Here is a 15457-nt window from a genome sequence, read left to right as displayed (position 1 = left end):
TAGAACACTACAACAAGATTGTGTAGTGGAGAGGAAAAATAGGTTGAACCAAGATATGGCACAAGCTATGTTAGATGAGGTTGGTGTTTTAGATACTTTTTGAGGAGAATAAACACAAACAACAATATATTTGGAAAACAGAGTCCTTAGGCCTAATAGTGGCAAAACTCCATATAAGTTATGGAAAGGAATACCAACAAAATTTGACCAGTTCAAAGTATTTGGGAGCAAGTGCTACATTAAGAGGATTGAAGACAAGCTTGACAAATTCAAACCAAGAGTTGATGAGGGCATATTCCTTGGCTATTTCTTCAAGAGAAAGGGATAAAAATTCTGCAATAGGAGAATCGAAAAGGTAATCGAAGGTATTAATATTGTTGTTGATGAACCTTTACCTAAATCTAATGATTCCAAATATTTTGTCATTGATCATGATCTCATAAAATATGAGGACTAAGAAATTTCTAACAAGGATGAAGAAGAGGAAGAAGGAAGGAGGACCTCCACTACAAAGAAGGATCCACCAAGTCACATCCAAAAGAAACACTCGGAAATTCAAATTCTTGGGAACAAAGAGCTTGGAGTGAAAACAAGGAGGAAGTTGTCAGATAGCTTCAATCAAGCACATTTTGCATTATTGTCTCAAATAGAGCCCAAAAACTTAAATGAAGCTAGAGAAGATCAAAACTAGGTCAAGGAAATGAATGAAGAGTTAGATCACATTGAGAAGAACAATACACGAGAACTTGTGCTAAGGCCAAAGGACAAAAACATCATTAGAACCAAGTGGGTGTTCGGGAACAAGCTAAATGAATAAGATAAGGTAGTAAGGAACAAAACAAGATTTGTGTGTAAAATATATGCCCACGTAGAAGTTATTTACTTTGATGAAACTTTTGCACATTTAGCTATATTAGATGCAATAAGAATGTTTTTGGCTTTTTCATGCTTCAATAAAATTAAAGTTTATCAAATGGATGTTAAATCAACTTTCTTTAATGGTGATCTAGAAGAGGAAGTTTATATAGAACATCCTGAAGTTTTTTTATTAGGTGATGATGAGAATAAAGTGTGTAGGTTGAAAAAGGTACTTTATGGCTTGAAACAAGATCTAAGGGCATGGTATGAAAAGCTCGGTAAACCTCTACAATAGCAAGCCTTCAAAAATGGATCCATGGACAACAATTTATATATCAAATTTGAAGGTAATGATTTTCTAATAATTGATGTGTATGCAGATGATATTATCTTTGGGAGTGATTTGGAGGAGATGGGCCACAAATTTGCACAATAAATTCAAAAGGAACTTGAGATGTAAATGTTTGTTGAGCTCATTTTCTTCCTTGGTTTGCAAGTTATTCAAGATGATAAAGGAATTTTTATTTCTCAATCAATGTATCTTAGAGAGAAATTAAAGCAATTTGGCATGGAAGATGAAAACCATTGTGCACTCCTACGGTAACTGGTTGTGAATTGAGTAACGATGATGAATCACTAGAGGTAAAGTAGTCCATGTACCATTCCCTTATTAGTATCTTATTGTATCTAACTACTTCTAATCCTGATATTATGAAAATTGTAGGATTGGTCTCAATATTTCAAGTTAATCCCAAGGAGATATCTTAATGTTGTAAAAATGATCTTCAAGTACCTTTACGGAACTCTTGAATATGGATTATCGTATCCCAAAGGTAAAACATTCAATTTGATTACTTTTATTGATGCTAATTGGGCTGGTAGTATTGATGTTAGGAAAAGTACATCAGGAGCTGCTCACATTTTGGGAGATTGTTTGGTCTCTTTGGAAAGTAAGAAAGAAAGTTCTATCTCTTTGTCCACTACCGAGGTTGAATATATAGTGACATCCTCTTGTTATAAACACATACTATGGATGAAGCAAACTCTTCAAGGCATGCATATTGAGTATGAAGGGACTCTTCCTATCATGGTAGACAACATAAGTGCAATAAGAATCTCCAATAATCTTTTTCTTCATTCCAAGACAAAGCACATACCAATCAAATTCATTTTCTAAGAGAACAAGTGCTCAACAAAGTTACGAGGTTGGAGCATGTTGCTTCAAATGAAAAAATTGAAGACATCTTCACTAAGCCACTTCCAAGGGAGTAATTTGAATATATTAGAGAGAAAATGGGTGCTGTGCCTATTTTAAGGCATTGAGGCGTTTTTCATAAAGTTAGCTATTGTCATATGGCTTCCACCAGGAGCACTTTCAACTGCAAAATTTGGAAAATGAGTGGTTTTTGTTTGTTTGCATGCCTTTGAAAACATTCTGAATTGTTTTCTCACTTCTTATTAAGTCCTCATTACAATGAATTCAACTAATAATTACGACTGAATAAAACTAATTATATCTTTGACTAAACCACCTTTCACTGAACTGTGCATATAATGCATGTAAACCAAACCAGAGAGTATTACGTATCATTACACTAAAATTAGTGCTAAAACTGATGTTTAAAGAAAAAATAAACAACAATGTTTGTCTCACTACACTAAACTTCAATGTTAGCCATTACCCTAAAATTAGTGCTCAAACTGAAGTTTAAAGAAAAATAAACAACAATGTTTGTCTCATTACACTAAACTTCAATGTTAGCGTAACAAGGGGTGCATGATATTTGGTATGTTTTGTTAAAGCGGACAAAATGAAAATAAAGATGGTTAAGAGAAAACATAGGAGATGCCATACACCATATCATTTGTTAGGAGATCGCAAGGAGCTATTGCATTTACAATGCTTTATTCTTACACAATTTACGAATACTTTAGTTCATAAAATTTATTTTAGGTTGTTTAAGAGACGGTAGAACTTAAAATAATATTTATTTATTAATATAAATATAATAGGTAATTAAATTGTCGTTATATGAAATAAATTTTTTATAATATTGTTATATATAGAGAGGGATATAGTTTAATATATATACGAAATGATTTTTTTCACCATTATTTTTAGGTAAGTTTAATCAAGATCGATTATACAGAACTGCGTTTAAGTTGTATTGATTTTAAATTTGAATTTAAGTTGTTTAATTTGTAGAATTTGAGTGTTCCAAGAGTTTTTTTAGAGTGTTAAATCTATTTATGCATTCAAAAATGTATTTTAAATAACCAAAAACCACATTCTTGCTTGAAATTATATTGTTGATTCTGCTGAAAAAATCTTTTTCATATCTAAGTTAAAGAATTAGGCCACAATTATAAAGAGGTAATCTTAATCATACTCTTTTTAGAAAAATGGTTAAAATGGAAGTATCTATTAGTTACAAAAAACAATCTTTTCTTAGTTGTTATCTCTTTTTAAGTGAAAAAGAAATTTCTAGAGAATTCATATAGAAAGAATAAAACATCAAATTTGATTCAGTGGAATTTGGTAAGTTTTAATGATATCCTTTTAAGCGAAATAGTTAAAATCAAAGTAGCCATTAGTTACTAAAATATTTCAAGTTGTTATCTTTTTTGAGTGAAAAATAAATTCCAAGTTGTTCAAAATGATTTGTATGTTTAATAAAAAATAAATAAATAAAAAATAAAATAAAAAATCTAAACTTTTATTAAGTTCTTGGAAAGTAAGTGATGTTTTTATGTTTTAAAATCAAATATTATGAATGTAAATTCAAAATTTAAGATGCAATTATCTATATTTTTTATAACATCTCAAATTTGCATCATTTCAAACCACTAACAAATTTATGTAAGCTATATAGAATATTATATAAATAATTTCAGAGAATTAAGTTTAAAAATCATAATATCATTAAACATATATTATCATATCAAAGTGAAAATTTAAATAGAAAATGATGTCATTTTTAAATAATATGGATGTTTACTGATGGGAAATAAAATAGTTAGTAATAAAGTGATTTATTAAGATATTTTTATAGTTTTAAATATAAAAATTATGAATTTTTTTTAGTTATAAATAACTTAAATGTATTGATTTTAAAAATAGTTTATATGAATATTATATATGTGTGTGTGAAAATTTAAATAGAAAATGATGTCATTTTTAAATAATATGGATGTTTATTTATGAGAAATAAAATAGTTAGTAATAAAGTAATTTATTAAGAATTTTTATTTATTTTTTTAATATAAAAATTATGAGAATAATTTTTTTAGTCATAAATAACTTAAATGTATTGATTTTGAAAATAGTTTATATATATATATATATATATATATATATATATATATATATATATATATATATAAACACATATTATTGGAGAGGGAGAATCGGATCGGCGCCATGGCTAGGGTTCTTGCTGCGATTACTGCTGCTGACGCTCTGCAAACCGAGGAAGGGAGCTTCCCAGGATTAGATCAAAGCCCTCATGCAGTCGGGCGAATAGATCTCGGGCCATGGACAATGCTATGGTCTAGATCTAAAATAAGATTTGTCTTATCTGCCGCAGATCGTTCTCTCCACAGGACTGACGTGGCTAGGTTTTTCAAGTCCTGGCCGATCCACAGTTTCACTCATTGGATCAAGACAGAGATAGGCCGCATTAGAACAAGGTATGAGGGAGAGCCTTGGATGGCCATGAGCGAGTGCCCAGCGACAGTCAAAGGGGCGGCGACAAACCTTGACATTTCATTAATTCCCGCACCCTGGTGGAAGGAAGCTTGGAGCTGAGGCCAGGTCTTTCTCCACAGATCTGATATAGTTTTGTTTTGCCCGGATTTGGAAAATGGGAAAGACACGGATTTCATTGAGAAGACAATTTTCAGAGTCGAAGGGACTAACAATGCAGATCAGGAGAAGCCAGCCAGGGCTTTGACAGATGGACGGGAGCGTCTCTGGCTGGTTGAGCCCTCAAAGATGGCTGACTGCGTATCCGGGAAGCAGGGGTTGTCGAATGCAAAGATCATTCTCGATCTCTGTAAGGCCATTGGGGTAGAAGCAGTCGAAGCCAATTTAGTAGGAAGGGAAGACCTCTAGACCAAATCCCGGCACTAGATCGCTAGTCCTAGCTCCACTGGGAAAATACCCAATCGCTTTCAAATCTTCGTCAGAATGCCCACGAGGAATACAACCTTGATCTGGACTTATGCTATAGATAATGTAATAGATCTGAAAAACAACATAGCCAATCAGATTGGCTACCCGGCTGGCAAGCAACACCTAGTAACAGGGGGCAGATCGCTACATGACTACAAAACCTTGAAGGAGTACAACATCAAGCCAAGATCTACAATCATTCTCAATATGAGACTATGAGGAGGTGCAACGACCAAAAAGTCGATAGAAGGAGGCAGTGGGTCCAAATCAAATCACAACCTAGATGAGCACCAACAATACAGAAGTGAAGAAGCGCCTTACAAGCATATTTTACAAAGTGCGAAAGCACCTCCGACAACTCCAAAGCATGCCGGAACAGAACCAAGTCCATATATAGTGGAGCAACTGCAGCATACACTAGAACTAACAATCGATATAGCAGAAGCAGAGAAGGTATGTGACAGCTATGAAAAGAAGGCCATCATTTGTCGTTTTAACCATTTTTGGCCCAAACCCTTGGATCTATTTCATTGGATACTCACAAAATGGTCTTTGGACTGTGAGATCCACCTCTGTTGAAAAGGGTTTTTTATAGTTAAATTTCAGTCACCAGAGGTCAGAGAGCTCGTGATTCAGGAAGGACCATGGTTCTGGGGATCTTCGGGTCTCTTTATCACTCCATGGTTCCCAGAGTTTGATGCAAACACCTTCGTTGTTTCTAGGATGCCTGTATGGGTACGTCTTCATAATCTCCCTATCCATTTCTGGGACCAAAAGATACTTGCATGCATAGGCAACTCCATAGGCAGATTCATCAAAATGGATACACAAAGAATCGATGAAAGAATTTTTACTTTCGCACGCATATGTGTGGAAGTAGACCTTAGTAAAGGATTACCAGAAAGCATAAAACTAAAACACAAAGATCGCAGCTGGTTGCAGTCATTAGACTATGAAAATACAACTTTCAGGTGCAGAATATGTCGACAAACTAGACACCTGCAAAATGCATGTCCAAAATACAAAAAGAACAGTTGCAGAAAGAAGAAAACAGGCAACCATCAAAAGGGATGGAACTTCTCCTATCCAGATCCAGAAGAGGAGGAAGAAAATGAGGAGGAAGAACCCGTCCCAAATGAAAGCAACCAAACAGAAACTCAGAAGATTTCTCCACAAGAGCCTATGGAATCACAATCGGGAAAGAACTCAAATTCAATGGAAATCAGTGGAACCAAAAGGCAGCACTCATCAGACACCTCTGATTCAGACAAGGAAAATCCTCGACCCAGCGAAGAAAATCCACTTCAACTTGTTCCCATAATTCCGTCCCAAGGAGAATGGCGAAAAGTCGAGAAGAAAAAGGGGAGGAAGTCATGATTTCTCCCAATGTTCTCTTTTGTTCCCGCTGTGGTCCTTTCTCATAATTTTTGTTTTTATTTTTTAAGCTCTCCACCTTGACAGGCAATGGCCCGAATATTCCTCATATGAGGAGGCCGTGTATTTGCTCAGTGGTCTTCCCTACATGTTTAGCTAGACAGGGTTGAATGTTCTCATCCAGTGAGCTCTATGATTCGCAAATTATAGAGCAAAATGAATGCTTCGGCATATACTATGTAACTTTTTATCCTGGTTATAAAAAGTTCAATTTTTTCTTTTGGAAAAAAAATTAAACACATATTATCATATCAAAGTGAAAATTTAAATAGAAAATGATGTCATTTTTAAATAATATCGATGTTTATTTATGAGAAATAAAATAGTTAGTAATAAAGTGATTTATTAAGATATTTTTTTAGTTTTAAATATAATAACTATGAGAATAATTTTTTTAGTTATAAATAACTTAAATGTATTGATATTAAAAATATTTTATATCAATATTATATATAGAGAGAGAGGGAGAGGGGGGGTTGGGGTTCAAATTCAAAACGATGAAGTTTAGCTTGCTCATAAATTTGCGTGAAATTTTATACCTATTATAATATGTGTGAATATTATTATAATTTGATATAAAATGTGTGAAATCCACATTTATTTTGATGGGATAGGAGTTTTGATAACCAATATTATTTTTCATTTAAAATGATTGCCAAAACAATGATATTTTGAATTGATGTGACCGGTTAGGTATCTCTAAAGTATTTTGTCTTTTTCATATATTATTAAATTATTATAATATATTCTAAAATAAAATTTTATTTTATATATATATATATTAAAAGTGTAAGCATACACACACACATATATATATTTCATAAGTTTTAAAAAATGTAAAACATTTATTTTTATACAAATTTTAAAATTGTTTAAAAAGATTGTTATTTTTTATGGTGGTAGTAAAATTATAATATTTATTTATAAAAACTAACAATTCCATTCATAATAATTTGTTGTTTAAATAAATAAAAAATACATAATGAATTTTCTAAGTGAAAAGTAATATAACAAAATGTGTTTAGTAAAATATCATTCTTTTGTAAACAAATGTTGATAAGTACATGGTTAATTGGGGCCATCTTGACAATATAAGCATATTTTGTATGATTGTATCAATATATTCCACATACAAAATATGCAATGTTGTACGTGATATGTAACTTATATAACTATATTAGTTATTAAATATTCTTAACTTAATTTTGATTAAAAACAAAACAAAAAAGTTCATTTTATTTTTACTAATACATTATTTTATGGGACTTAGTTGTTTTCAAGTTTTCTAAGTTTGTTAAAATAAATATTATTAAATTATCAAAGCTAATTGTTAACTAACTATTATTTTTTAAAGGTGTTTCCGTAGAAATGATAGTGGGGCAATGTGGTTTTTCTAAAAGTGACGTTTTACATTTACTAAATACGTGTATATTATTTTAAAAATTGAGCATTTTTATATTTATTATTTTCAAAATTGGTAACCTAATATAGATTATTAATATTTATATGGGTTTTGTTAGTGTATGTGTGTGTGTGTATTCATTTATTTCAAATGAAACTAGTAGTAATTTTATATTACATATGGGATCATCTATGAGAGGGAGATATTGGATGAGTAAACAAAATGTTTACCGTCACCTATGGATACCATATTCAAAAAAAAAATATGTTGTCCATATATTCTACAAAAAGATCCTAGCAATAAACAAAACTTGCATGTTATCATCTTTGAGGGTTACAATACAAAAAATAAATTGATATCCATTTTACATGAACTGAATTTGAGACCACGAAGAACTCTCACCAAGGACCACATTCGAAATCCTCCATGCCACGATCTCTACAAACCCTTCTCTGGCTAGCCCAAAAAGGGTCGAAGACAGAGACGATATGGACACAACAGCTTGTAACACTCACTATTCTTACCCCTACAACATATACTTGAAAATGGTGATAGATTTGCCAATGAAAAACCATAGAGGCAAATATAATTATACCTGTAGTTGAAATGTGATCCCTGGAGATGCAAAAGATCTACCATCACAGTGAAAATCAAACTAGGATAAAGGCAAAATGACCTTATGTCTATGCCAGACAATAGAATTGTAATGACCTTGCTTTTAAATGAAGGATCTTCTTGCACCAAAGGAGGGAGGATTAATTTAGTTCCATAAAGATTTAATATGAAATGAAAATAAATAATGAGCAACATAAGCCACTTGTTCTCCATAGAATTCCACTTGGACGTAGGCCGGATAAAGGCTTGGATCCCACTATGCCTTTAGGATCATTCCTCCGGTCCATTAATATTTGAAGCCTAGGAAGATGCATTCATAGATATCCTCCGCACCATCCTTTAAATGCATTGATTACTATTCATTTATGAAGTTAGGAATAAATATGATTTTTCATTGATTTCAAGGATCCCTTGAGACAATGTGGATTTTTCTATTTCATCTGCACTTGAATTTATATTTTTGAGAATATGAAATTTTTTTGTCAATGTAGCTTGTATCCTAAGCATTGGTGCTCCCACCAATGCTTTACTTGAGAAGGTTAGATTCGTTCTATGGAAGCTTCTGGGGAGCACCATGGATGAAACATTGTGTGCTCTCTTAACGAGTTTCCGAGGCACATCTAATTAGTTAGAATGGGCCATAACTAATAAATAGAGTAGTTAAATCACATTATACAAGGGACCACGAGTAGTTAGGGTTCTTTTTCTCCTCCTCATCCTCATCATCAACATGATGTCATTCTTTCCTTGCATGAACTAGGGTTTATTCTTTCAACGGAAACATTAGATCTAAAGTTTTATCTACAAACCCCAGGTTTTCACATCTAGGATTTCTAGTGTTCAAGAATTTACAAATCCTATTTTTATAATACTAATTTTATACCTTTTGCAATTCCAACTGATGGAAGTTGCTCATATAAGGAATATATGCGCATATACAAGAGTTTCACATATATATAAAATATGCACATATATGGAAATTAGGAGTATAGGGAAGTTGCACATATACAGAAGATATGCATATCTTCTGTATATGCACAAATTCTGTATATGTGAATATATTATGTATATGCACATATCTTTTGTATATGTGCAACTTTTGTATATACACATATCTTCCGTATATGCGCAACTTTTGTATATACATATACACATAAGTTGTGCATATACAGAAGTGCACAACTTCCATAACATGCATATAACACATATTTCATTAAATTTGGAATTTTTTTTATTACAATGACATCAATAGAATTGAGGTTTTTGGTTATTTTGAAATTCTAGATTCATCATTTAATTCCAAATTTAATGAAATTTGTGTTATATATGACAGTCTCCATATATGCACAACTTATGTATATATGCATATCTTCCATATATGCACATCTACTATATATTCACATCTACTGTATATGCCCAACTTCCGAGAATGAACATATACATAAGAAATGCACATATCTGAAATAAAATCATATACAGAAAATATGTGCATTTACGAAATATGTGCACATCTTTTGCATTGCATATATTTTGTATATGCACAACATTCATATATGTATATACAGAATTTGTGCATATACAAAATATATGTGTATATACAGAGGCTATGTATATACGAAGGTTAAAGTTGTGCACAAACTCTATATATGTGTAACTTATGTATATGCACACATATGAAAGTTTCACATGTACGATAGATGCACATATACAAAAGCTACACATACATGGAATATGTGTAAATAGATAATTTATGTGCAACTTCAACAACTGTATATATGCCACCTCAATATATGTACAATTTTCATATATGCACAATTGTTGTATATGTGCAACTTACGTATATGTACATATCCATTTGTGCATATATGCAAGATATGCACATATATAGAATATGTGCATATATGAAAGATATGCACATATATAGAAGATGTGCATATACGAAAGTTACATCTATACAAAGGTTGAAGTTCTGAACAACTTCCATATATGCACATATCTTCCATATATGTGCAACTTAAGTATATGCACATATACAAAAGTTTGGCATACATAAAAGCAGCATTCAACTTCCGTAATATGCATATACGACAACCTCTATACATACACAACTTTCATATATGTGTTGATTTTATCTAACAAATCCTTTACAATAGAGACGTACCCTGTATATGTGCATATCTTTCATATGTCATCCTTGTAAAATCAACCATGTCCTTAATCCCTTTATATCTTTGCTCCAAATTTCTTGATCCTAAGTCACTTATAATGCAAATTCATATACTTATTAGAAGATTTTAATGGAAGGGGGGAATAATGAAAATTAGTTCAACTTGGTCAAGTGGAACATTGTTCGATTACCCAAAGCGAATGGTGGAATGGCCACCAGGGATCTGCTCTATATGATCCTGGCACTTGGGGCAAAAATAATATGGAGGCTCATTTTAGACTCAATGGAATGGTGGAAGGTCGCCTTTATCAGAAAATCCTTCAAACAAAATAGGTTATTGAGGATAAAAGACATCAAAGGGGAAGGATCTAGATCCAAAATCCGGGCATTGTGAAAAGAATCATCCTTAATCATTGTTGAAATTCTCAACGAGAGTGTAGGGAATGGGGTTTGCATCAACAGATGGATTGATAACTACTCTTCTCAGAGACCTCTTGGATGGTTGGACTCTCTGAGGGATCTAGCTTAATGGGTGCAGGATAATGGTATTCGAAAACTAAATAAAATCTCAAATTGGGATGAGCAAGGTCACTGGATGGGATGGCAAGGACTAGATATACCTCCACACCTAGAACATGATAGGTCATGTATGAATCTATATGGTATTTTTAATAACATGAGTCTATATGGTCTTTTTAGTAACATGATAGGGCCATACACTAAGCCAATGATTGGCTTAGTTCATGGTCTTTAATCTTTTCCCTCTCCTCATCCTCTTGACAGGTGATTGTGTCAGAAGGCAGATTAACACACTCCCAACTCAGATTTCTATAGGAATCATGATAAATTCAACATTCCTCTTTGGTTCTCAGCCTGAATCTCTGTTCTTTATTGCATTTTCTATGACAGATAAATTCGTTGTGGCGACAAGATTATTTGTTATGGCCTTTCTGGTGGGCAAAGATTAAAGACCATGTTATGAAACCAGCTCACAAAAGATAGAAAAGATAGATCAATGCCTTAGAAATAAGCCTCTTCGAGGGGGAAACCTCCTTTACATTACACAAATGAACAATTCTTAGATGATTCAAATGACAAAACCTCCTTTCTATATATAGGAGTCTACGGGGTCACAATATAACCAAGCCGACCTAACAATAATAATATAAAGGCACAAAAATAACAATAGAGGGATTATATGGGGCACAATAATAACAATATGGGGATAATATGGGCATAATAATAACAATAAGGGATACAACGACAATAGTAATGGGGGGATCACTAATATTATAGGGACCTAACATGCCTCTCTCCTTCAAAAAAGTGTTGTCATCAATGTTTGAGTAGTTCTGGATGCTTCTGTATAAAATTCTCATCCTCCCATATGGAATCTTCAATGGGTAAGTTCTTCCACTTGATGAGATACTCTAAAATTTATCTATTTCGTAGCTGTCGAGTTCTTGTTTCTTTGTCTACTTCAGGTTCCAATATGAATTTTCCTTCCTCATCAAGTTCTGGTAATATTTTCTGAACTAGAAGCTTGTCACCGATAACCTTCTTTAAGAATGAAACATGGAAAACTGGGTGCACTCGAGAAGCTGCAGGAAGCTCCAATTTGTATGCCATAGTACTTATATTTTGCAACACCTTCTACGGACCATAATACTTTGGTGATAATTTGTTTTACTTCTTAGCTTGCTTGAGGGACGTTTTTTTATATGGTTGTAGCTGTAGGAATACCCAATCACCGACATCAAAACGTCTTTCGCTGCGATGTTGATCTGCCTGTTGTTTCATTCTATTATGTGCCAAGGTGAGGTTATCCTTTAAGAGTTGGAGAACTTGTTGATGATGCTTGATGTGATTTTCCACTGCTTGAACCTTAGAATTTTCTCTTAAATATGATGTGATGGATGGTGGATGATATCCATAAAGTGCCATAAATGGGGTCATTTTTGTTGCAATATGGAAGGAAGTGTTATACCACCATTCAGCTAGAGGCAACCATTTGACCCATTGTGTCTGTTTATCAAATACAAAGCAACGAAGATATTATTCCAAACATTTGTTTATTATCTTAGTTTACCCATCAGATTCAGGATGATAAGATGAGCTATGAGCTAATTGAGTACCAAGACAAGAAAATAATTATGTCCAAAAATTTCCTGTGAAAATGGGATCTCTATCACTTACAATAATCTTTGGGTTTCCATGTAGCTTTTGAATTGTTTCCATAAATGCAGTAGAAATTGTGCTTGCTTTAAATGGATGAGATACTGCACAAAAGTGTGCATACTTGGTATGTCTGTCCACTACCACCATGATAACACTCTTTCCTTTGGACTTGGGTAAACCTGTATAAAATCCATTGAAACCTCCTCCCAAAATTGTCTTGGAATGGATAAAGGTTGTAATAGTCCTGGAGTCTTAATTGTTTCAACTTTATTTTGTTGGCAAACCAAACATTCCGCCACAAACGTTTAAAATATCCGATTTAAGGCCATCCCAAAAAAATCCTTCTTAACCCTATGGTAGGTTTTTAGAAATCCTGAGTGCCCTCCTAAGTGAGAGGTGTGCAATTCCCTAAGAATCTTTTGTTTGAATTGGGAAATCTTACATAGGTATACATGATCCTTGTACCATAACGAATCATATTTTCAGATAAATGTATCAGATGTACTGGGATCTTGTTGTATATTTTGAATGAGTTCCCACACTTCCTCGTCATTCTTCCATTCATCCCTTGCTTCGTTTATCCAATTTGGTTGGATAATAGAAATGGCGCAAAGAAATGCTTCCACATCCTCATCCTTTCTTGAGAGTGCATCTGCCACAACATTTTGCTTCCCTTTTTTGTGGATTATTTCAAAGTCATAACCCAACATCTTTCTGACCCATTTTTCGTTCTCTTCTGAAGATAATATTTGATCTAAAAGAAATTTAAGACTAGCATGATCTGTTTTTACTTTGAAGTGTCTTCCTATTAGGTAGGGTCACCATTTCTTAAGTTCATGTAGTATTGCCAACATTTCCTTCTCATAAATAGCTTTGTGTAAATACTTTCCTTTGATTGGATGACTTTCGAAAGCAATGGGTCTTTCTTCTAGCATTAAAAGAACACCTATTCCATTTCCTGAGGCATCACATTCCACAATAAAGGTTTTTGTGAAGGCCGGTGTAGCTAAGACTGGAGCTTGGCACATTGCCTCTTTAATATGTTCAAAGGCCTATGTTGCTTCTGGAGTCCATGAAAATGCATCTTTATTCAATAATGTTGTTAGAGGTGCTACTATTCTACCATAATGCTTAACAAACTTGCGATAATACCCTGTCAACCCGAGAAATCCTCGTAGATGCTTTATGGACGTGGGGATTTTCCATTCCTTAATGGTTTTAATTTTGCTAGCGTCTACCTTAACACCTTCATGAGATACAATATGACCCAGATATTCCACCTCTTGTACTCCAAAGAAACATTTGGATATTTTTGCATATAATTCTTTATCCTCCAATAGTTTGAGCACCATGTCAACATGTTGGACATGATCCTTCCAAGACTTGTTGTAGATTAGTATATCATCAAAAAATACTAACACAACTTTTCTAAGGAAGGGTTTGAAAATGGAATTCATCAAACCTTGAAATGTAGAAGGTGCATTAGTAAGGCCAAAAGGCATGACCAAAAATTCATAATGACCCTCATGAGTTCTAAATGTTGTTTTTGGAATGTCTTCAGTCTTCATTCTTATTTGATGATATCCTGAACGAAGATCCAACTTGGTGAAATAAATTGATCCATGCAATTCATCCAATAATTCATCAATGACAGGGATGGGAAATTTATCTTTAATAGTGAGTTTGTTGAGCTCCCTATAATCTGGACACATGTGCCATGATCCATCCTTCTTGTGAACTAATACTAATGGAGCAGAGAAAGAACTTTGACTAGGTTGAATTATACCAGCCTATAGCATTTCTGCAACCATACGTTCAATTTCACTCTTTTGGGCATAGGGTGTTATACAACAAAATGACCTCCTCATGAACTGAGAGGTGAAAGAGAGCATGACTGAAGCAAAGGCCACAATGAAAAGCCTTGACTCCACACTAACGTTGGTTGCACACTGAAACCTACTTGATAACGCTTGTTACCAAGCCTAAGGGTGTGTTAGTGACCCTACTAACTCAAGTTGTTAGACGAGGGGTAGCGTTAGTGAAACTAAGGGAAGTTCCAATGGTCAAACCAACGAATTGACTCACAAATATCTAGATATTTGTCCCTAAATTTACTCAAGAAAAGCAAGGAAAGATCCAAAAATCAAACTATTTGGAAAAATTCCAATATGAAAAAGGAGGCAAATGGGAAAGAGATGAAAAGCAAGGCAAGTTCATTGCTTTTTCCCTACTGAACTCTATGAGGAGCTTGGAAACCCTAACTTGATTGCTACATAAGAAGTGAGAGGGTCATTGTGAAAGGAGTCAGAGCATTTGAAAGGATAGCCTACTAAGTTGTTGAGCATTGAATCATATTTGAAGAAGTGAGCTAGAAGAGAGAGAGAGAGAGAAGCAGAAGGGGCAAAGGAAGACTGATACAACAGATGGTTGTAATCACTCTTCCATTATTAATACAAAACTGTAGTTGTGTTCCCTACTCCATAGTGTCGGTAACATTGTTCATTGAGTTGTTCATTCGATACTTGTTTAGATGAGTAGTTTAGTTGTATGCAAATAGATGTTCATTGTGTATTCATATATTGGTTTTCAAGGTTGTGTGCAGTGATTGTGTTTGCCTTTCCTTTGTGCA

This window comes from Pinus tabuliformis, chromosome 1_1 (genome assembly GCF_031772625.1).
Source record: "Pinus tabuliformis cultivar Carrire ecotype Pingquan chromosome 1_1, CPIR1, whole genome shotgun sequence".
In the NCBI taxonomy this organism is placed as follows: domain Eukaryota; kingdom Viridiplantae; phylum Streptophyta; class Pinopsida; order Pinales; family Pinaceae; genus Pinus; species Pinus tabuliformis.
Note: the sequence above shows the minus strand (reverse complement) of the source record.